Below are 21,945 nucleotides of genomic sequence, written 5' to 3'. Positions count from 1 at the left end.
CTGGCCTAATCATCAAAATCTTACAATTGAATCTGCCAAATCATTCCTATTCCTCTCTCCAGCATAAGACCAAACAATTTGAAAAGCAGAGCAATGCTTTGTGAAGACAGTAAAACTCTTCACAGTCCTATATTAGAACCAGGCCTGGCACAAATCAAATAATCATGTCCTCTTTCCCTTTTTTCCACCCTTCATTTTACTCTGGATTCACCCACTTCCTCACATCCTTGTTTATCAAGTGTAAACGCCAAGCACAATTCATAGACTAGTTATTGTTCAGTCGCTAAGTCGGGTCTGACTCTTTGTGACCCCATTGACTGTAGCCCTTTCCCGCCAGGCTCCTCTGTCCATGGAATTCCCCAGGCAAGAATACTGGGGTGGGTTGCCATTCCCTTTTCCACGGGATCTTCTGGACCCAGAGACTAAACCCAGATCTCCTGCATTGCAGATAGATTCTTTACCATCTGAGCCACCAAGGACCCCAATAAACCCTTGCCTCAATTTCTTGTCTGGCCTCTTATCAATTTCTGTTGAACACTGGTTGGTAGCAAAGCCATCCCAGGCCATCCTATCTTCAACAATTTTTTAAAAAAATTGTATATCCCCCTTCTCTGCTTTATTTTCATCTTTAACACTTATCATTAACATACTCTATACTTTTGAATTTATCTCATTACTTTCTAGCCCTTCTCCCTAAAATGCAAGCTCCACAAAATCTGTCTTTTCTGTTTGGACCACTAAACATAGTTTGGACCACTAACATAGTGGGAACTATGTTAGTGCCAGAACAGTATCTGGAACGGAGCAGGTATGTAATAGAAATATTTATTGAAATAATGAATGAATGCGTGAGTGAATGAAAGTGAAAACTGTTGCTGTAAACTTGAAAATAAAATGATTTGAATTTAACTAAAAACATGCCACCAAGTTATTTACTTTATTCAGTAAATAATGCTTCAAGCATCAACTCTTTCCCAGCATTCTACAAGTGTGTCATAAGAAAAACCTTCATAGGAAAAAAAAATCATAGTCATGCAGGTAAATCTTTGCTGTTATTCATATTCATATGTTATTCAGGAGAAAAACAATCTAAACGTGATTGGTTTTCAATGTTTGGCTTCCATTCTCAGCTGGACACTCAATCTTACTAAATAAGCCATTCATTTGGCCAATCATGCCCCCCAGTCTATTCTTAATAGCCTAATAGTCCCAAGACTTATCAATTTCCTCAAGCATTCAGCCCCAATCCATATTTGCAAAGAAAAGAAGCCATAGTATCTTTCTCTTCCATTTTCATACATATTATAGTAAATAGCAAAAAAGATCACAGCTTTTCACACCTCTCTTTAACCACACCCTTTACGCATGAATTTCAAGTTTCCTCTCACCAAGAGATGAAGTCTTTCCGAGCCCATAAATCTGGACAAATCTTGGGATTCCCTTTACCCTGTAAAATGCAGCAGAAGGCATGCTGTGGAAGTTCCGATCTTGGCCTCAGCAGAACTGAGCACACTTGTGCTCACTCTCTTGGCTAGCCTACTAGAGGACAGGATACCACATGCAGCAGAGACGAGTCATCCCAGCTAAGGCCATCCTAGATCAACCATCTCCCAGCTGCCCTCAGAGCAACGATTGATACATAAGTGAACCCAGCAAAGCCCAGAACTGCCCATCTGAGCCCAGCCCAAATTATTGGTCCACAGAATCATGAGATTAATAAATGGTTGGTGTTTTAAGTTACCACATTTTGGGGTGATGTATTACACAGCAAAAGCTAAATGATAAACTTATGTAAATCTTTTCCTTTGTTTATTACCTTCCTTTTTGTCCCCAATAGCAATGACTTAACTCTTTCAGAGCCTTTTTTGCTTAAGCACATCCTATTCTTTCTCCTGGTTTGCCTTCCCCACCTGGTCCACCTAGAAAACTCACATTAAGGCTCAGCTTAATACCACCTTGGTAATCTCCCCTCCCACCACCTGCACCCCTCCCCCACTCCTCTCTGAGCTTACAGCATACATACATGCCTCCATCATAGCACTTACTTTTGTGTCTTGCTACCCTAGAAGACTATCCGTTCCTCAAAGGTTGAGATTATATTTCATTCAGTCTCTAAATTCTAGTCCTTAACCTAGGAGATGCTCAGTAAATATTGGATAAATAAACCTTGAATGCTTCGACATCTCTCATTTCTGTCCCTCTTCTCCATACCTGCTACCTCTGCCTTCATGACTGACCTGGATAATTTAAACAGGCCTTCTTTGCTCCCCAGCCTCCCATCTACTCCACTGCAAACATCTTCAACACAGGACCATGATTATTCACACAGTGTTTTTCCCATAAGATTTCTAGCTCTTTCAAGGCAGAAATCATATACCCTTCACTTTTGTATTTCTAGAAGCCAGTCTAATTTATTAATAAAAGGTAGTTAATTTAATGATGAAACCAATTTTAACAGTTAAAAAAGTACTCTGTTTCCAAAAAATAAAAACACCCTTTTTAAAAATGATGAAGGACTTTTTTTTCTTGACTTCGCTGCATGACATGTGGGATTTTAGTTCCCCTACCAGGGATTGAACCCATACCCCTTGCATTGGAAGTGCAGAGACTTAACTGCTGGTCCACCAAGGAAGTCCCTGCTTCCGAAAAACCTTCTACAGAGCTGACTTTTTAATAAGGTGTTGATAACAGTCAATACAACCAAGAGTGCTGTCTAGACTGAGTCACGCCTGGGAAGAAAAGGAATCAACTCTGGCCTTGGAGGAGTTTTTCTGGAACAGTCACTGTCATCCTGTATTGTCCTACTTGAAGCCCTAGAAGTCAATCCATTCTAGGGTAGTCTTCTAGGGTAGCGAGAAGTCTCTACTACCAATTCATCTACTACAAAGTTTTCAATATTTAAAAATGTGAGAACATCAGTATGAGAGAAATCACTCCATTAACTGCCCCCAAGATTGTCAATTAATGGATTAATGCTGAGCTGCTCAAAGACTCTTCCCTTGATGTTCAATGTCATGTTAACAAGTTTGAAGATGCAGAAAGTAGGTTTACCAAATTCATAAATGCCCAAAGATGGAATGAAGACCAATTACCTCAAACTCATTCATCCCTTCAACAAATACTTATTGCATCAGTTCAGTTCAGTTCAGTCGCTCAGTCGTGTCCGACTCTTTGCGACCCCATGAACTGCAGCACACCAGGCCTCCCTGTCCATCACCAACTCCTGGCATAGTTACCTACCGTAAGCCAGGACACTAGCCTAGGTATCAGGATATGGCAGAACACAACATAGACACGTTGCTTTCTTTCATAGAATCAAAGGAAGAGGTAAACATTAACCAAAGAAATTAATACATGTAATGAATAAGCAAAACTAACACCTTGTCCTGCCACCATTGTGACCAAGCATACTACATACTAAAAAAAAAAGAAGAAATTAAAAACAAATTTTTTTAAAAGCACTTCACATCTGCAGATAAACCTTGAAAACAGGAATATCCTATCAAACATTCATCCTCAAAATAAATGAGACCGTGAGCCCTGTCCCAAAAATTGCTAAATCAAGAGTGAACATGTTGACTTCTGACTTTTACAATACCAGCATCTAAAGATATCTGAATATTCTACAGATATATTTTTAATCTTATGTTGCGTGTTAAATCAATTCAGTCATATCTGACCTTGTGGGACCCTGTGGACTATAGCCCACCAGGCTCCTCTGTCCATGGGATTCTCCAGGCAAGAATACTGGAGTGGACTGCCATGCCTTCCTCCAGGGGATCTTCCCGACACAGGAATTGAACCCATGTTTCTTATGTCTCCTGCATTGGCAGGTGGGTTCTTTACCACTGGCACCACCTGGGAAGCCCCATTTTTAATCTTATCAGTTGTGATTTATTCATACCTTCTTCATTTAATATTAATACATAGAAAGTATAATTATTGCATACAAGACAATGTATGCATACATCACTGGAAAGTAAATTTACATAAAACTTCTCCATTTATACAGCTTTAATAACTACATGAGAAAACTGCCATTGTTTCCCATCATGAACAGCTAACCAGTGGTAACCTTGAAGGGCTTTTTTTTCTTAAATACTTGCTATATCCTTTACTTGGAAAGCCAATTCTGAAGGCTGGTCTTTCTTGCAAAATATTGCAAATAAAAATCCTTTTGTTTTCTTATTGCTCTTATCCCTGAGTTTCTCTTCCACCCACTGGAAGAGAAACACTTAATTAGCTGTGTTACCTGATAATATACAACTCAGACCTCTTTCATCCAGGTTTGACTTTCTCAGCTCCTGAAGTAACAGGCTATGGAGATGTAGCTTTTACTCCAGATGACTCAATTTCTGTTTCTAATCATTTGTCTCTTGGTTCCTGGGGTAAGTCTGGTTCTTGACCAGTCTGGGTCTGTTCTGCACATGACTACTATTTCATTTCCTCTGTAAGTAGCAAGAGTGCCAGGAGAAAAACTTCTATCCTGTGCTCTGACCATCTGGTTTCCAATGGGTGGCAGACAACAGGGAATGTGCTGTTCTTCATATCCTTTTCTCATCAATTGTCTTGAGAAATTCTGATGTGTCCAGGCCTTAGAAAAACTGTCACTTTGCCACCAAGTCATGAACTGTAATTTATTTAGGACACTGGATAGTCCCAACGACGGCATTGAGAATTCACTCATGCCTCATTCTGAACCACCGATTACATAGTTTTATTTCCAACTATCAGTAAAATCTTCATGCTATTTGGCCTGTCAACCGTGAGCTCAAATTACTGCAAATTTTTTTTAAAAAGAGAGAAATGTTCTGTGCACCCCTGAAATAGAGACTCATGCCTGGGTCAAGGAACATCACAGCAAAGGCAGCATTGGCATGCAACATGTTGTCCCTGCTGGACATAAAGCTGCTGCAACTGACTTCTGAGTTTTTGCTGAGACCTGACAAACGGGGCTTTGTATTTACTTTTGACTCATGACAGAGGTTGCTGTTCTCTGTGCGTCTGTGCCCTTTCTCCTCTTCCCCTAAGGAAGATAATTAAACTTTAACCGTGGAGCAGGACAGACTGTAGGGGAATCAGGATAGAAGCAGAGAGGACAATGGGACACTAATACATTAGTGCAGGCAAGAGACAGCCAAAGCTTGGACTACACTGATAATAGCAAATGTGTGAGAAGCAATTGCATCCAATATATGTTAAAGGCTGAGTTGACCAACTTGGCAGAAGGAATGGATGTGAGAGATGAGAAGAACTAAGAAACCAAGAATGACCCCAAGATTTTTGATGGATGACAGAAAATAAAAACTCAAAATTACCTTGACTGTTGAGAGAAATGGAATGTAATAGGGATGTGTAAACCCAGCTCTTGAGTTTAGAAATTCTACTACAAAATTATAAGATGAGGGGAAATGGGCCTTAATGGAGTCTATGAGAAAATGACCAGGAGGAGTGGGGGTAGGTATTAGTGGAACTAAGTTCAGAGTGATTCACTTGGCAATCAAAAGCGCCTACAACTCAAAATATAGCAACTGAAGTAGAGGGCCTGATTTGAGGGAGATGATGTTTTCAGGACATTCCACCCTAGACAGTCAACATTTCAAATCCCTTCCACCAACAAGGATCTACTGTGTAGCACAGGGAATGATACTCAATAATTTTGTAATAACCTGTAAGGGAAGAAGAATCTGAAAAAAGAATAGATACATTAATAGATAACTGAATCACTGTGCTGTACACCCAAAACTAACAAAACACTGTAAATCAACTATGCTTCCATTTTTCAGAAAAGAAAAAATTAAATCACACATACCACACATACATATATGAATAAAATAAAATAAGATCCCTTCCAATGCTCAGATTCATAAATCTTTAAATCCATCACTTAGGAGAAGCAGCAAGTACTTGTAGCAGTCTCCATGGGTGACATATGTACAGGAAGGAATCACAGACAAATCTACATTTTTAAAGACTAAATAATAAACTGTAATACCATGCTAAGTACCTCACTAGCATGCTTTACATACATGATTACTGAACTTTCTCAGTGATTCCTTCCTAACACAGGAGGAAGCTGTCCAGGCACCCACACTGAGTTCCTTATTTGTCTTTGAAGTTTCTTTTTATGAATAGGCCTGGAAGTCAGGAGAAGAGTGTGATTACCCCATGTGTGTGTCTGTGTGTGTGTGTGTGTGCATGCAAGTGTGAGTGTGTGTTTTGCAGAAGCAACATAAACACCAGAGCAGTCAACAAAGTCAAAAGAACTGAGTTCTGGGTGGGTTGGGTGGGTCTCAGGCTTCAGCTTTCCACAGGACTTCAGGCAAGTGTTCTTTGCCTGCATTCCAGTGTCCTGAGCTGTAATGGAGCAAATAATGGCAGCCTCCGTGCCCACTGAAAAGAGACTCTCAAGACAAATGGGGTGTCCTACAATCATAGCCACCTACGGAACAGTTGCTGAGTACAAGACAGTATAATTAAGCCCTTAGGAGAAAAATGTGCTCTGCGTTCTCCAGAGAGAAAAAGGAAAGAGGAAAAGTAAATGAGAAAATGAAAAAGGACAGCAGGCAGGAACAACAGTCCCTCCCTGGGAGCTGGTGTAAGATGTGTATCTCTCCAGAAACATCCATCCAAGGCACCAAAGCTTTTAAACACACCAGCCAGTAATGGAGTGCAAGAGAGGTCACTGCTAGAGATGGATGCGGTGTTCACTGAACAGCAGAAATGGATGGTTTGTGTAACAAGAACAGATGGTTCTGCCAAGGTAGTGTCTCCCCTGTCCTTCCTGCCTATGTTTATAATGCTGTGTGTAATGTCATGGGACAAAGATCAAAGAAGGAAATGACAACCACGTGGGTAGCACAGGAAGACTGTTAGATAGAATAAAAGTTCTTAAGGCAGTTTCAGGTAAATTAGTGTTAATTCTCAGCTACCCCAACACCCATTACGGGCCTTCCAGATAACATCTCACCAACTGAAAAACATTCTTTTGTCTCTTTTTCTCCAGATTGTGGGCATTTAATTCCTACATAAAAAGAAAGAGCCTTAAAACATAAGAACCCAGAAAACCAAAACCACTGTTCCTTTTAAGCAATTTTAAACTAGATCCACTAAAAACTATCTGGTCTACTGGTTTTATACTGAAAAGTTTAGCTGGCTGAAACCCATACTGTTTTACAACTATAAGGAACACAAGAATTCAAAACCCTGGCAGAATATAAGGTCTCTGCATTCTCATTTTAAAGCAGTATCACTTTCCTTGAAGATGAATATTGTATTTCTAAATGTCTGGAATTGACCTTTACAAGTGTGTGGTTTCTGTCAGCAGCTAATATATATGTATTTCATTCATATGTATATCATTCCTGCTTCTCATTCTCTTGTTTCTATTAATTACTTTTTCTCTTTACATACTACATAATCAGTAGGGACATGTCCATTGCCCGTCTAGCTGATTTCTATTATTCCTCATTACAGCCTTTGTCCCAATTCCCTGCTTCCCAATATTTAATATTGTCTAAATATTAAATATTTAGACACTGAGTCTAAAATATCCTATTCCCGCCACCGTCAGAGTGACCATCCTATAGTTGTATAATCAATTAGCCTGGCATCTGATCTCTGTTTAAACTGTCTTCTTAGAGGAAACTTAATTATGATTAATATCTTTTCATGACTTTGAAATTGTATAGGCATGATTCCTTACTCAGTCATGCCTGTTAAAAATCATAAATCAATTTATTTTATTCCCTCTAGATCTGAGGAGACCTTATAAATTCTGACTGAATTTTGACAATGTAAAAAAGTCCGGGAGACATTAGATGAATATACTTCTGTTCTTCTCTTGCTGGAAAACCCTTTCAGTAAAATCTTTCAGTTGGGATATTTGAGGAACAAAGCCCAGGTTCTGTGATGTTTACATGTTAACATCACATATGTTTTTTTTAATGTATTGTATCATTCTGTATAGTCAAATACCAAAGGTTACGGTTTATTTACTATTAACCTGTTTTGTCTCTAACCTAGGAAACTTACTTCAGCAAATTACTCCTCTCTACTTTGAACTTCCTTTACCTATCTTGCTTCTTGCCTTATTAATAAATTAATGCTCGACATATATTCTTTATCTGTATGAGGCACATTTTATTTCTTTAAGTCTTTGTTGTATTTTTTACAATATTGCTTCTGTTCTATGTTTTGGTTTCTTGCCCCTAAGTCATGTGGAATCTTATTTCCCTGATCTAAGATTAGGGGATGGACCGGCACCCCCCTACATTGGAAGGTGAAGTTTTAACCACTGGACCATCAGAGAAGTCCCCGAGAGTCACATTTTAATTTCTTTGAAAACTATATTTTGACATCCACCCCTTCTTTCTTTCCAAGCTTTTCCAAGGAGAGCCATGCAACACGACTCCAGTCATTGAGATACAAATAGAAGTGTGACTGGAGTTTCTAGAAAAGTTTTCGTTCCTCTCATAAAGAAGAGAGTGGTAACTGGCATTATGCTCTTTCCTCGCCTTTCTGCCTTGATTTCCAACCTGATTTCTAGAGTTGGGGCAGCCAGCCTTGCTCCCAAGAGGCAATAAGATCAAAAAGAAAGGCTAAGAGACTCTGAGACACACCAGCTTGACATCACCGAGCCTATGAAACAAGAGCAGCAGCGATCAACCTCCAAACTTCTTATCTGAAAAAAAAGAAACATCCATTTGTTCAACTCAACCCATTGCAAGTCAGCGTTCTTCTTGCCTTCCACCAAACACGTTATTTGTTGTCTTGTTTAATCGCTAAGTCATGTCCGACTCTTTTGCAACCCCACAGACTGTCGCCCACCAGGCTTCTCTGTTCATGGGATTTCCCAGGCACAAACATTGGAGTGGGTTGCCATTTCCTACTCCAAGGGATTTCTTGACCCAGGGATTGAATCTGCATCTCCTGCACTGGCAGGAGGATTTTTTACCACTGAGCCACCAGGGAAGCCCAAACACATCTGTAACTGTTTCAATCCCTAAACCTCATCTATGCTCCTGATTTTGCAAGGTACCAGATTTGTAACCAGAAAAGCAAGTTCTACTCAGCCTAAATAAAGTTAGCCCTACAAAAGTGCACACTTTCCAACAGAGATCATGGAGCAGGCTTGGCAATGCTTTACAACAGTTTATAAAAATAAATTGATAGTGTGTCCATGTGTGATAGAAACAAGCAACAAGCTGCCTGCAGCCTTCACTCCCCATCCCCCTCCACACAGGCAAGCTGGAGAACCACAGTGGCCCTGCAGTGCTCGCAGGACCTTCCCAGCCCCCTGCCCCACGCTCCAGGACTGATCCGGACTAAGACCTGGCCTCCACCCCAGAGAGGAGAGCCCCAGGGGAATATGAGTTGACAAGCAAAAATAACTAGACCCTGCTGCTGCTGCTAAGTCGCTTCAGTCGTATCCAACCCTGTGCGACCCCATAGACAGCAGCCCACCAGACTCCGCCGTCCCTGGGATTCTCCAGGCAAGAACACTGGAGTGGGTTGCCATTTCCTTCTCCAAACCAGACCCTGAGGAGTATTCAAAGTATAACTAAGCTCAACTCAAGCTTTTGACCTAAACTTCGCTTTCTTCTCATCGTTGGGTACCTAAGAATTTTTTTTCCACAGCTGCTGGTTGCGTGCTCAGGGTTTATTTCTGGCTTCTCATCAAAGGGAGAATGCCAATTCCTTTTTATGTATCTCTTCTAAATAAGGAACATTTGCTTTACATGTCTCCATTTAAGTCTCATATGGCCTACAGATAGCTCTGAGCCAGTCTGCTCTCTAGCATATGAAGAGAGAAAGGAAGGAAGGGAAAGAAGAGAGGGAGGAAGGAAAGATCCCTAGATGGAAACAGGAAAGGACACACACCCACACACTTACACATGTATCTATTTCCTTATTCCCTTTTAGTCAATCCTTTTCTAGTAAAAACTCAACTCTTAAAAAAGTCAACTTTTTTCCACGTAAAAACTCATTACTCAAGAGAATCGAAATGTCCTGCACAAACTGCCTGTTTCTTAGGATTTCTCTGAAGATTCTGTAGCCGTGAGTCATGCCCTCTGAGATGGCTCCTGTGGAACTCTCTTAGGATAGGATACGGGCTCCAAGGATTACTTTCGCCCCTTGAAATCATAGTGGTTATGTCTTCTTTCTTTTCTTTTTTTTTCCCCTCCTTTCTTTTTGACTCAAAGGTCTGTATGGTCACTGACATTTCATTACCCTTCCAAACCCCCATTTCCTCTCCCCTTCTTTCCTTGATTTGCTTTCTTCTTGGCTCTCTCCACCACATGTGAAAAAGAATGGGTGGGTGGAAGCAAGTGAGATGAGAAAATGACAAGGAAGAGTGGAGAAGCAATAATATAGTAACATGAACCTTGCCTGAGAAGAGCCTTCAGTCACAGGGCATAGTTATCTGTGAGAGGAAAGCAGCTCACCCTAAGCCTTGTCAACGTGTCACTGGAGCCTGGACACCCCAGGGGCCACTCCTGCGAGTCCTGGAGGAAATGCTGCCACCCTGTCGTCTCTTCTCTGGTCAAGCTATCGCACTCAGGATTGGATCTGACAAGTCTCTGGCCACTTTTTCATTGTCCTGTGATCTAACTAAACCCATGGATGGCCCTAACAGGATGTTTCCTTAGTTGATCAACCAGAAAGGCTAAAAAATGACTTTGGCAACCATTTCTTTGCTCCAGAAAAAGCAAGAATATAATGGGATGCACCTTTTCAGATAAGGTTACTTCTGTGACAGCCATCCCTCAGAATGAAAGTAGGCAGCCAAAGAGGGCTCGTGCTGAGGAAACCTTATGTTAAAGTGGCCAGATCTCCTGCTCCTCCCAAAACAGATCTTCAAAGGGGGTCCAACTACAGTAAGTACAAGAACATCAGACACACTGTCTCAAAAGTGAAAAGAGGGATTTAGAATTCACACTTTTTTTTTAAGTTTCTTCAAATTGTACTTTTCTATACTGATGAATTCTTTTATAGTGATTTACCAGGCTTCTCTGTTCATGGAATTCTCCAGGCAAGAATGCTGGAGTGGGTAGCCATTCCCTTCTCTAGAGTTATCTTCCCCAACCCAGGGATCAAACCCAAGTCTCCCACATTGAATTGCAGATGGATTCTTTATTGTCTGAGTTACCAGGGAAGTATGTATGTATGTATGTGTGTATATATATATATATATATATATACACACTGATGAATTTCTTTTATAGTGATTTACCTATTTTTACCTAAATACATTAAATTTTTATTCTAGAAGTGACTACAAAACACATCCCAGAGGGTTGCTACTGACTCTCCATCGAGGGGTAAGTGAAGTGAAGGCTACTTGTGATGGTGACCCCCACGCTAACCCTCTCACAACCTCCTGTTTTAGGAACCTATGGGCTCTTGGGGAAATGGATCCTATTTAAGCAAAAAAAGAACCCTGTTTCAAGGATAATTATTTTGTCCAATCCTCATTTTGCACAAGTCTTTCTCAGAATTGACATTTCCCCGAAAGTGGCAAAGTGTTCAGCTCAATGTCAAGTGCAGCGAAGCCTTCTATTTTCCTTAAAGCAAAAAGGTTTCAAATATATTTTACCATCCTGACAGCAGTGACAAATGGGACTTCAACTCAAATGAATTACAGATGGGCTTTCTGAATCACATAAAACTCTATGTAAATAGAGAACCACCAACATTTTTTTTTTAATGTCAGGAATACTCTTAGGATTTTTTGACATTTGTTTAAAAAAAAAAACAATTACTAGCTCCCATCTCTTCATTACTTTTTTCATTTATTAATGGAAGTAGAGTGAGGCAGGATGCACGAGCAAGGAAGCAGGAGGAAGAAATCAACGTCAGGAAAACAAGAAGTTCCTTGATCAGCTGACAGTGCCAAGGACGCAGCGTGGTCACAGGCAAATTCCTCGGACCATTCTGCTTGTCTGAGGAATGGATAAGCAGAGGTCAGCAAACTTTTTCTGCAAAGGATCAGGTAATAAATATTTTAGGCTTTGTGGACAATGGAGTCTCAGCTGCAATTACTCAACTCTGTAGGGTGAGAGCAGCCAAAACACTATGCAAATGGGTGGGCAAGGCCATGTCAAATAAAACTTTTTTCAAAAGGAGGTGGCCAGATGTGCCCCCCCCAAGCCAGATTTCCAGACCCCAGAATTACTGCATGACACATTTTTTAAAAATAGTGCTTGATGGCACATAAAAAGATGCTCAGCATTGCTAATCATCAGGGGAAAAGTGCAAATCAAAACTACAGTGAGTCAGGACTTCCCTGGTGGTGCAGTGGATAAGAATCCATCTGCCAGTGGAGGGGACATGGGTTCAATCCCTGATCCGGGAAGATTCCACGTGCCTCAGAACAAGTAAGCCCACGCACCGCAACTACTGAACCTAAGCCTTAGGGCACAGAAGCCACAACTACTGAGCCCCTGAGCTGGAACTAGTGAAGCATGTGCCCTCTAGAGCCCATGCTCTGAAACAAGAAAAGCCACCACAATGAGAAGCCCACACAACACAACAAAGAGTAGCCCCTGCTCCTCACAACTAGAGAAAGCCCACACACAGCGACAAAGACCCAGCACGGCCAAACAGTAATAATAAACCAATAAAATTGCTAAACAAGAAACTACAAAGAGTCATCACCTCACACCTGTCAGAATGGCCATCACCAGAAAGAATAACAAATAACAAAGGTTAGTGAGGATGTGGAGAAAGAAAAAACACTGTTGATGGGAATGAAAATTGGTGCTATCACTATGGGAAACAGCATGGAAGTGTCTCAAAGAACTAAAAGTAGAACTAGTCTATGACCCAGCAATTCCACTCCTATATCAAAACAAAAAATCACTAACTCAAAAAGATACATTCGCCCAACATTCTTAGCGGCATTGTTTACAAGGGCCAAGATATAGAAGCAACACGAAATACAACAAAAACAAGCATACTCACCAATATAGAGTAAACTAGCGGTTACCAGTGGAGGTGGGTGAAATATAGGGCTAGGGGAATGAAAGGAACAAACTATTGGATGTAAGATAGACTATGAGGATGTATTGTATGACATGGGGGATATACCCAATATTTTGTAATAACTATAAATGGAGTATAACCTTTAAAATGGTATAAGAAAAAAAAAAAACTTTAACAGTGCTTGGCAAGGAGAAGGGGACCACAAAATATCATCCCCAAGAAGCATGTACTGGCAATGGAGCTGCTGCAAGTGCAGAGGCCTCCTGTGGGACCAGGCATTAACCTTTTATTATCGGATTGTGAGGAGAAGGGAATTCCAGATGAGGGGCTGGAAGGGTTGTCAGGAGCTTCAGGACAATAGCTAGATCAACCAGTATAAAAAGTTCACCAATATTTTAACAACAGCTAGGGCCATGCTGACAGTACCAGCTAACAGCCTGTGTACAGTCTGGATTTCCTGCATTAAGACACTATGGATTAAGACACTTAATCCAAGAAAAAGATTAAGAAAAAAAATTAAAGACTTACAAAAATGTGAAATTTGTTAATTCTGCTGCTACTGCTGCTAAGTCGCTTCAGTCGTGTCCGACTCTGTGTGACCCCATAGACGGCAGGCTCCAGGCAGACCCCAGGCTCCCTCGTCCCTGGGATTCTCCAAGCAAGAACACTGAAGCGGGTTGCCATTTCCTTCTCCAATGCATGAAAGTGAAAAGTGAAAGTGAAGTCTCTCAGTCGTGTCCTACTGTTCACGACCCCATGGACTGCAGCCCACCAGGCTCCTCCGCCCATGGGATTTTCCAGGCAAGAGTACTGGAGTGGGGTGCTGTAATTCTATCCTCCCCCCTAAAAAAGCTCCAAACAAAAATAGCTGTATTCACTTACAAGCAAAAAAAGTGTAAAAGCCATAAGAAGACAACACAACTAGTAAGTTCCAAGGTCATTTTAAAGCAGGACACGAGAGAAGGTACAGGGAAATGCTTCCTCCCATCAGGCTCCTCCCATAACTAATGGCATTCGTGATAAGGACGGTGGCTTTGTGGCCCTCTGGTGGGTGGAAATGCTACAGAAATAGTGCTCTGAAGAAAATGACAACAGAGGAAGAAACTGTCTTTGGAGCATCCCACCCCCCACCCCAGGTGCTCAGGACCCTCCTCATTTACTCCCACTCCCCCAACACACGCATATACACATGTATCAACTAAGCTGCCGTTGTGCCTTCCCAAGGAGCCCTCACCTTGCTGCCATTAAAAAGTCAGTAGCCTGGGAACTCCCTGGCAGTCCAGTGGTTAGGACTTCGCACTTTCATTGCCAAGGGCATGGTTTTGATCCCCGGTTGGGGATCCCACAAGCAGTGTTTCCAAAAAAAAAAAAAAAATTAATAGCCAAACTAATTCACTAAAGTGTTTGTGAATAACAATGGCTGCCTTTTATTAAGGACTTTCTTGGTGGCTCAGATGGTAAAGCATCTGTCTACAGTGTGAGAGACCTGGGTTCGATCCCTGGGTTGGGAAGATTCCCTGGAGAAGGAAATGGCAACCCACTCCAGTACTCTTGCCTTGAAAATCCCATAGATGGAGGAGCTTGGTGCAGACTACTATCCATGGGGTCGCAAAGAGTCGGGCACGACTGAGCGACTTCACTTTCTTTCTTTCTTTCTTTCTTTCCTTTTATTAACACCTTTCAGAGGTTTGAGTTTGGGGTTGGTTTTTTGCTTGTTTTTTGGTTTTTTGGTTTTTTTTTTTTTCATTTTTGGCCAAGCTGCAAGGCATGTGGGATCTTAATTCCCTGACCAGGGATCAAACCAGTGCCCCCTGCATTGGAAGTACAGAGTCTTAACCACTGAACCACCAGGCAAGTCCAGAGTTTTTAAAAAGAGGATCTGGAATGAGCAATTCCTTTACCCAAATGAAATATTCTATAAACAGGAAGGAGGATAAGCAGATATTTTCAGTCAGGGAGCCCTCTCCTTTAAACACGCTACCTTGATGAGTGCCAATCATTTCCCTGAAAAAGTAGACACCCCTCCCCACTACCGCTCATGATGGCAGAAAGTTTAAATTTTTTTAAGTTGAAGGTCTTGTCTTCATATCCAGATGTCCAAAACATCAAGAAGTTTAGTACAAGGTGCATCCTGCATACACATCCCAACCACTTCTCCAGGACTGTACATTAAGGGTTGCTTGGGGTTACACTATGAATGCAGAGACTTTTTCTGGAGCTGGGATTATGCAGTTTGGGGGTGGGGCAGGGGGTGGAGTTAGCAATGTTGCCTCAGTGGCTCCCTGCCCACGAAGGGTGCTCTCTTATCTCCAGGACAGGAAGAACACATCTCTGAAATTTAAACTGCCCTTTGTGGAGTTCAGCTTGGGCCAACAGGCAGCCAGGCAGATTCCTTTACAACAATAGTGTCCCAGTTTAAAAAAACAAAAAAACAGTGCCGGAACCGAAAAACATACATGGCTTCTCAGTCACGAAAGGAAGATGAAGGCAAGACCTGTGACCTCCAGGTCCCAAACTCACAGCCCCGTGCTCTTTCCTGGTCAGCACAACCTTACTCTTTAAACACACAAGCTGCATCTCTTAAAAATGTTCAGCCTTCAGCCGACCACATTTAATCAGAAGAAGGAATTCTAAGCCCCTGGCTCCATGCCCTTCACAGCAATGACCTTGGAGGCACCCAGAGAGCATGTGCTTCAAGGGCCTTATTTCCTGGCAAAGGCAATGACAGCCTCAAAGTTTGGGCTCTTAAACTCCTCACTAAAAACTCTGTCTGACCTCACCTGAAGCACTGTGATTTTAAAGCTTTGCACAAGCCTTTTTAAAGAACCATTTGGTTTTGCTAAAGGGATGGAGGTGGGAAGAGAGGTGCTTTCCCTTGCCCAGCCACAGGAGAGCAGCATGGAATTAGGCCACTGGCCTCCCAGCCAAGCACTGAAAGTGGGGAGCAGACCGGGGTTAAGACTGTGACCGTGATAAAGGATGATAATCGCCACCATAGGCAAGAGGATCTTTTTCTAATTAAACTCTCCTTTACCTCCTGGGAGAAGTGTTGCCGAGCCAAAAGCCCCAGGACCAAGCGAGCTGAGAGAGAGAACTGCAAAAGAAAAATAACCACATGATTGAGATCTCTAGCTCCAAGGAGGACATCACAGTGAAATGCCTCCGGTTGGAAAGGAGTTCTCGAGTGGGAGATATACATGCCCATGGGCATCTTGGCAGTCCCAGCTGGTGGCCTCACACAGCCTCAGCTTTGCCTCAGCGTCCAAACCATAAGGCTGTGTACACAAAAGCACGTGAGCGTGCTCATGAACACTGATATTGCCGGGATTCAAGGGAGGGGCCAAAATGCATCTGAGACACACAGGGAGAATGCACCAGGAAGGGAAGCCCGAGGCGTGTGCTGCAGGCTGAGCACTTGGCCCAGAACCTGCCCGAGCGTCCCTGGGACCAGAACAGGCAGGCTGTGGGGCAGGGAGGTTCGTCTGTGACCCCAGGCTGCCTCCCCATCAGCCTTCACTCTACCCTCCTCATGCCCCAGGCCCTGACTGCCTACACGCAGTTTCCTTCTGAGGCAGCCCTCTTCCTAATCAAGAACCCAAGTCCGGAGGATGTTTCCCTTCTCTGTCAGAACATATTCTCTGAAGCTGTATTTCTCCTAGGACCTGGTCCTCTGTCAGCAAGTTTTTCTGATCAACTGACCTCTGTTAGACATTACTTTGCTGACAAAGGTCTGTCTAGTCAAAGCTATGGTTTTTCCAGTAGTCATGTATGGATGTGAGAGTTGGACTATAAAGAAAGCTGAGCACCAAAGAATTGATGCTTTTGAAACTGTGGTGTTGGAACTTGAGAGTCCCTTGGACTGCAAGGAGATCAAACCGGTCAATCCTTAAGGAAATCAGTCCTGAATATTCATTGGAAGGACTGATGTTGAAGCTGAAACTCCAATAATTTGGCCACCTGATGCAAAGAACTGACTCATTGGAAAAGACCCTGATGCTGGGAAACATTGAAGGCAGGAGGAGAAGGGGATTACAGAGGATGAGATGGTTGGATGGCATCACCGACTCAATGGACATGAGTTTGAGCAAGCTCCGGGAGTTGGTGATGGACAGAGAAGCCTGGTGTGCTGCAGTCCACGGGGTCACAGAGTCGGACATAACTGAGCGACTAAACTGACTGACCTCGGTTAATAGGTGATGATGAGGATAAGTTTCTTCTGTAAGAGTTTTGCATATTAACAGGGTCTTTCAGCATCAATTCTTTAACTAAAAACTGTGACTCAAATGCTCAGAATTGCAAATACCTACTCAGACTGAGAAAGGGCTAACACAGTCATCCACTGAAACAAAAAACCAACATTAGGCATGAAGCTTCTGGGGGTCACATCTTTATGTCTCCTGGACGTTAATGAGTCCCTTCTCCACTTTACAGCTAAAGAACAGCATGTACCTGTATAATAAATGTGCTCAGTCATGTCCAACTCTTTGTGGCCCCATGGGCTGTAGCCCACTAGGCTCATTTGTCCATGGGATTTTTCAGTCAGGAATACTGGAGTGGGTTGCCATTTCCTACGCCAAAGGATCTTTCCGACCCAGGGGTTGAATCCAAGTCTCTTGTATCTCCTGCAATGGCAAGCAGGTTCTTTACCACTAGCACCAGCTGGGAAGCGTGTATGATACATACACATCTATATTTTTTCCTTTTTTAAAAATTTTGCTTCTGAAAAGATGAGCGTTGTGTGTGTCTTGATGGTTAACTTGGTGAGGAAAGTATATTTCCCTGTAGTACTTAGAAGCTAGAGTGTAGAACTAAAAAGAGAAAATCAGAAGATCCATCTTTGATTCAGAAAGATCCCACCTGGAGGAGAGGATACACTGAGGCGTGTTTACTGGGTGAGGGAAAAGTATCAGAGTGAGGGAGATGGAAGGATGGATGGATGGAAGGATGGATAGCTGGACAATCAACAATGAGAGTAAGCACAGACACAGCATCCTCAGCGGACTACAAAGGATGTGGGAAGATGAGAGACAGATTAGAATATGCCTTCCTACCATCAGGGCAAATTCTTTTTTTGATATCAAAATTACCTATAACTAAAGGATCCCCCAAAGGGTCTCTCATAGTAAGTGATATTCCTCACAACAACACTGTTAAAGGACCGAAAACTAGTTGCTTACATTAGTATGATTTCTCTCCTCCCCTTTCTTTAGAATATGTAACAATTTTTTTCATGGTCATTAATAAAGATCAGACAAAAAGTCATTCCTTTTGACTGCAGAAGACAGACTCCAAGGCACATCTGAGAGTCAGAGGTAAGAGTAGCCCTGGGCAAAGGATCAGTGGAAGGAATAAAGAGTCAAAATGAACATCTCTCTATGCAGACTCAAGATCCCTAAGACACACACACAGCTCAGTGTAGAGCTGGGGCAAGGAACCTATGGATATTCTTCAACATACAGCAATAGTGGATTCTGAAAAGGACTGTTGCTGAATTGTGTGTAGATGAAAATGAAGCTTCCCAAATTGTATTCTATTCCTATATTCTCTCTCTCCCACAATTTCTTCATCAAGTTCATCTAATCACATGAATGAGGAAGCACAAACTGAAAATAAAATTAGTTTAAAGATATATCTATCCTGGAAGTAGAAATATCATATGACATTCTTTACATGTGGAATCTAAAAAGAAATGATACAAATGAACTTACTTATAAAACAGAAAGACTCTCACAGACTTAAAGAACAAACTTATGGTTTCCAGGAGGGCAGAATAGGGGGAAGGGATAGTTAGGGAGTTTGAGATGGACATGTACACATGAGTGCTCAGTCACTCAGCCATGTTCAACTCTTTGTGACCCCATGGATTATACTCTGCCAGGTTCTTCCGTGCATGGGATTGTCCAGGCAAGAATACTGGAGTGGGATGCCATTTCCTCCTCCAGTGGCTCTTCCCAACCCAGGGATCAAACCCACGTCTCCTGTGTCTACTTCATTGACAGGCAAGCACTTTACCACTGAGCCACGTGGGAAGCCCTGGACATGCACACACTGCTATATTCAAAATGAATAACGAACAAATTCCTACTGTATCAGATCAGTCGCTCAGTCATGTCCAACTCTTTGCGACCCCATGAATGGCAGCACGCCAGGCCTCCCTGTCCCTCACCAACTCCTGGAGATCACTCAGACTCACGTCCATCGAGTCAGCGATGCCATCCAGCCATCTCATCCTCTGTCATCCCCTTCTCCTCCTGCCCCCAATCCCTCCCAGCATCAGAGTCTTTTCCAATGAGTCAACTCTTCACATGAGGTGGCCAAAGTACTGGAGTTTCAGCTTTAGCAGCATTCCTTCCAAAGAAATCCCAGGGCTGATCTCCTTCAGAATGGACTGGTTGGATCTCCTTGCAGTCCAAGGGACTCTCAAGCATCTGAGTTAAATTCACCCATTCCAGTCCATTTCAGTTCGTTGATTCCTAGAATGTCGATGTTCACTCTTGCCATCTCCTGTTTGACCACTTCCAATTTGCCTTGATTCATGGACCTGACATTCCAGGTTCCTATGCAATATTGCTCTTTATAGCATCGGACCTTGCTTCTATCACCAGTCACAGCCACAGCTGGGTATTGTTTTTGCTTTGGCTCCATCCCTTCATTCTTTCTGGAGTTATTTCTCCACTGATCTCCAGTAGCATATTGGGCCTCTACTGACCTGGGGAGTTTCTCTTTCAGTATCCTATCATTTTGCCTTTTCATACTGTTCATGGGGTTCTCAAGGCAAGAATACTGAAGTGGTTTGCCATTCCCTTCTCCAGTGGACCACATTCTGTCAGATCTCTCCACCATGACCCGCCCATCTTGGGTTGCCCCACGGGCATGGCTTAGTTTCATTGAGTTAGACAAGGCTGTGGTCCTAGTGTGATTAGATTGACTAGTTTTCTGTGAGTATGGTTTCAGTGTGTTTGCCCTCTGATGCCCTCTTGCAACACCTACCATCTTAGTTGGGTTTCTCTTACCTTGGGCGTGGGGTATCTCTTCACGGCTGCTCCAGCAAAGCGCAGCCATTGCTCCTTACCTTGGACGAGGGGTATCTCCTCACCGCCGCCCTTCCTGACCTTCAGTGTGGGATAGCTCCTCTAGGCCCTCCTGCGCCCTCGCAGCCACGGCTCCTTGGACGTGGGGTTGGTCCTCCCTGCCGCCGCCCTTGGCCTCGGGCTTAGGGCACATGGAATTCTGCTCAATGTTACAAGGCAGCCTGGATAGGAGGGGAGTCTCGGGAAAATGGATACATGTATATGTATGGCTTAGTCCCTTCGCTATCCACCCAGAACTATCCCAATATTGTTAATCAGCTATACCCCAATACAAAAAAAAGTTTTTTTTAATAAATTAAAAAATACAAATCTATCTATAAGTGTGGAGCTTAAAGTGTTCAAAATAGGATTGAGTGACTACCCACTTCCAACAAAGGGCTTGATGATTTCTTGAGTTCTAGGTCAACTCTACAAAATGTGGTGTCCCATTAAGTCCTACACACATAGCATTTGTAAGATTGCTCCTTGCAATGTCTCTTTTAGAGTATCAGGATAAATCAATTCTTCTCTATTTCTCATGCTTAGCAAGCTGAAAATCTTACTACAAAATGAGGTAATCAACTTAGAGTGACTACACTTTACCAGCAAAACCCAGACTAACTTTTAGTAGAGCCAGGGTTTGCCTTACAAGAGTGCCGCCTAGTGTCTATATGTGGAACTGCACACAATTTATCTTAACACATTGAGGACCTAGGTTATTTGTGTTGTGGGACAGAAGAGCCTTGCTTTATGCAATCACGAAGAGTAGGACACGACTTAGTTATCAAACAACAAAGTTTCTAGGGGGCTTCCCTTGTGGCTCAGGGGTAAAGAATCCGCCTGTCAATGCAGAAAAACTCGGGCTCAATCCCTCGTTGGGAAGATACCCTGGAGAAGGAAATGGCAAGCCGCTCCAGCATTCTTGCCTGGCAAATCCCAAGGACAGAGGAGCCTGGCATGCTACAGTCCATGGGGTCACAAAAGAGTCAGGCATGACTTAGAGATTAAACAACAACAGAATTTATAGGCAGACATGATTTTGCGAATCAAATTATATTCTAATTGATTTCTGCCTATTTCAACTATGCTTTCACATCGAAAGAGCCCCTGACACATAATAAAGATCACAATTTAAAATATAGCAGGGGACTTCCGTGGTGGTTAAGAATCTACCTGCCAATGCATGGGACACCGGTTCAATCCCTACCTAGTCTAGGAAGATGCCACATGCCACCGATCAACTAAGCCTGGATGCCACAACCAGAGAAACCCATGCACTCTAGAGCTGATGCTCCACAAGAGAAGCCACCAGCATGAGAAGCCCAAGCACCACAACTGGAGAGTGGCCCCTGCTCTCCCCAACTAGAGAGAGCCTTTGCACAGCAATGAAGAGCCAGCGCAGCCAAAACTAAATATTTCACTTAGAAAAGCCATTGTTTAAAAATATATAAATAGAAAAACAATGACACTAATTAACTTGTTCACAAAACAGAAACAGACTGACAGGCAGAAAACAAACTTATGGTTCCAAAGAGGAAAGAAGGGGAGGGATAAATTAGGAGCTTGGGATTAAAAGATACACACTACTTTATATAAAATATATAAACAAGACCCTACTGTATAGCATAAGGAACTATATTCAACATCTTGCAATAACCTATAAAGAATCTGAAAAAGAAAAAAAATGTATATATATATATATATATAACTGAATCACTTTGCTGTACAACAGAAACTAACACAATGTAAATCAAATATAACTCAATTTAAAATAATTTAAAATTTTTAAAAATAAAAAAAGAGTCAAGCATAGCTTTCAGGCCTCCCAGTCTCCAGGGACAGAGTCAAACTCTTCCAAGAACTTTCTCCCCATATTTTGCTCCAGTCC

This window comes from Bos mutus, chromosome 10 (assembly GCF_027580195.1).
Source record: "Bos mutus isolate GX-2022 chromosome 10, NWIPB_WYAK_1.1, whole genome shotgun sequence".
Classification (NCBI taxonomy): domain Eukaryota; kingdom Metazoa; phylum Chordata; class Mammalia; order Artiodactyla; family Bovidae; genus Bos; species Bos mutus.
This window is presented reverse-complemented; position numbering follows the sequence as displayed.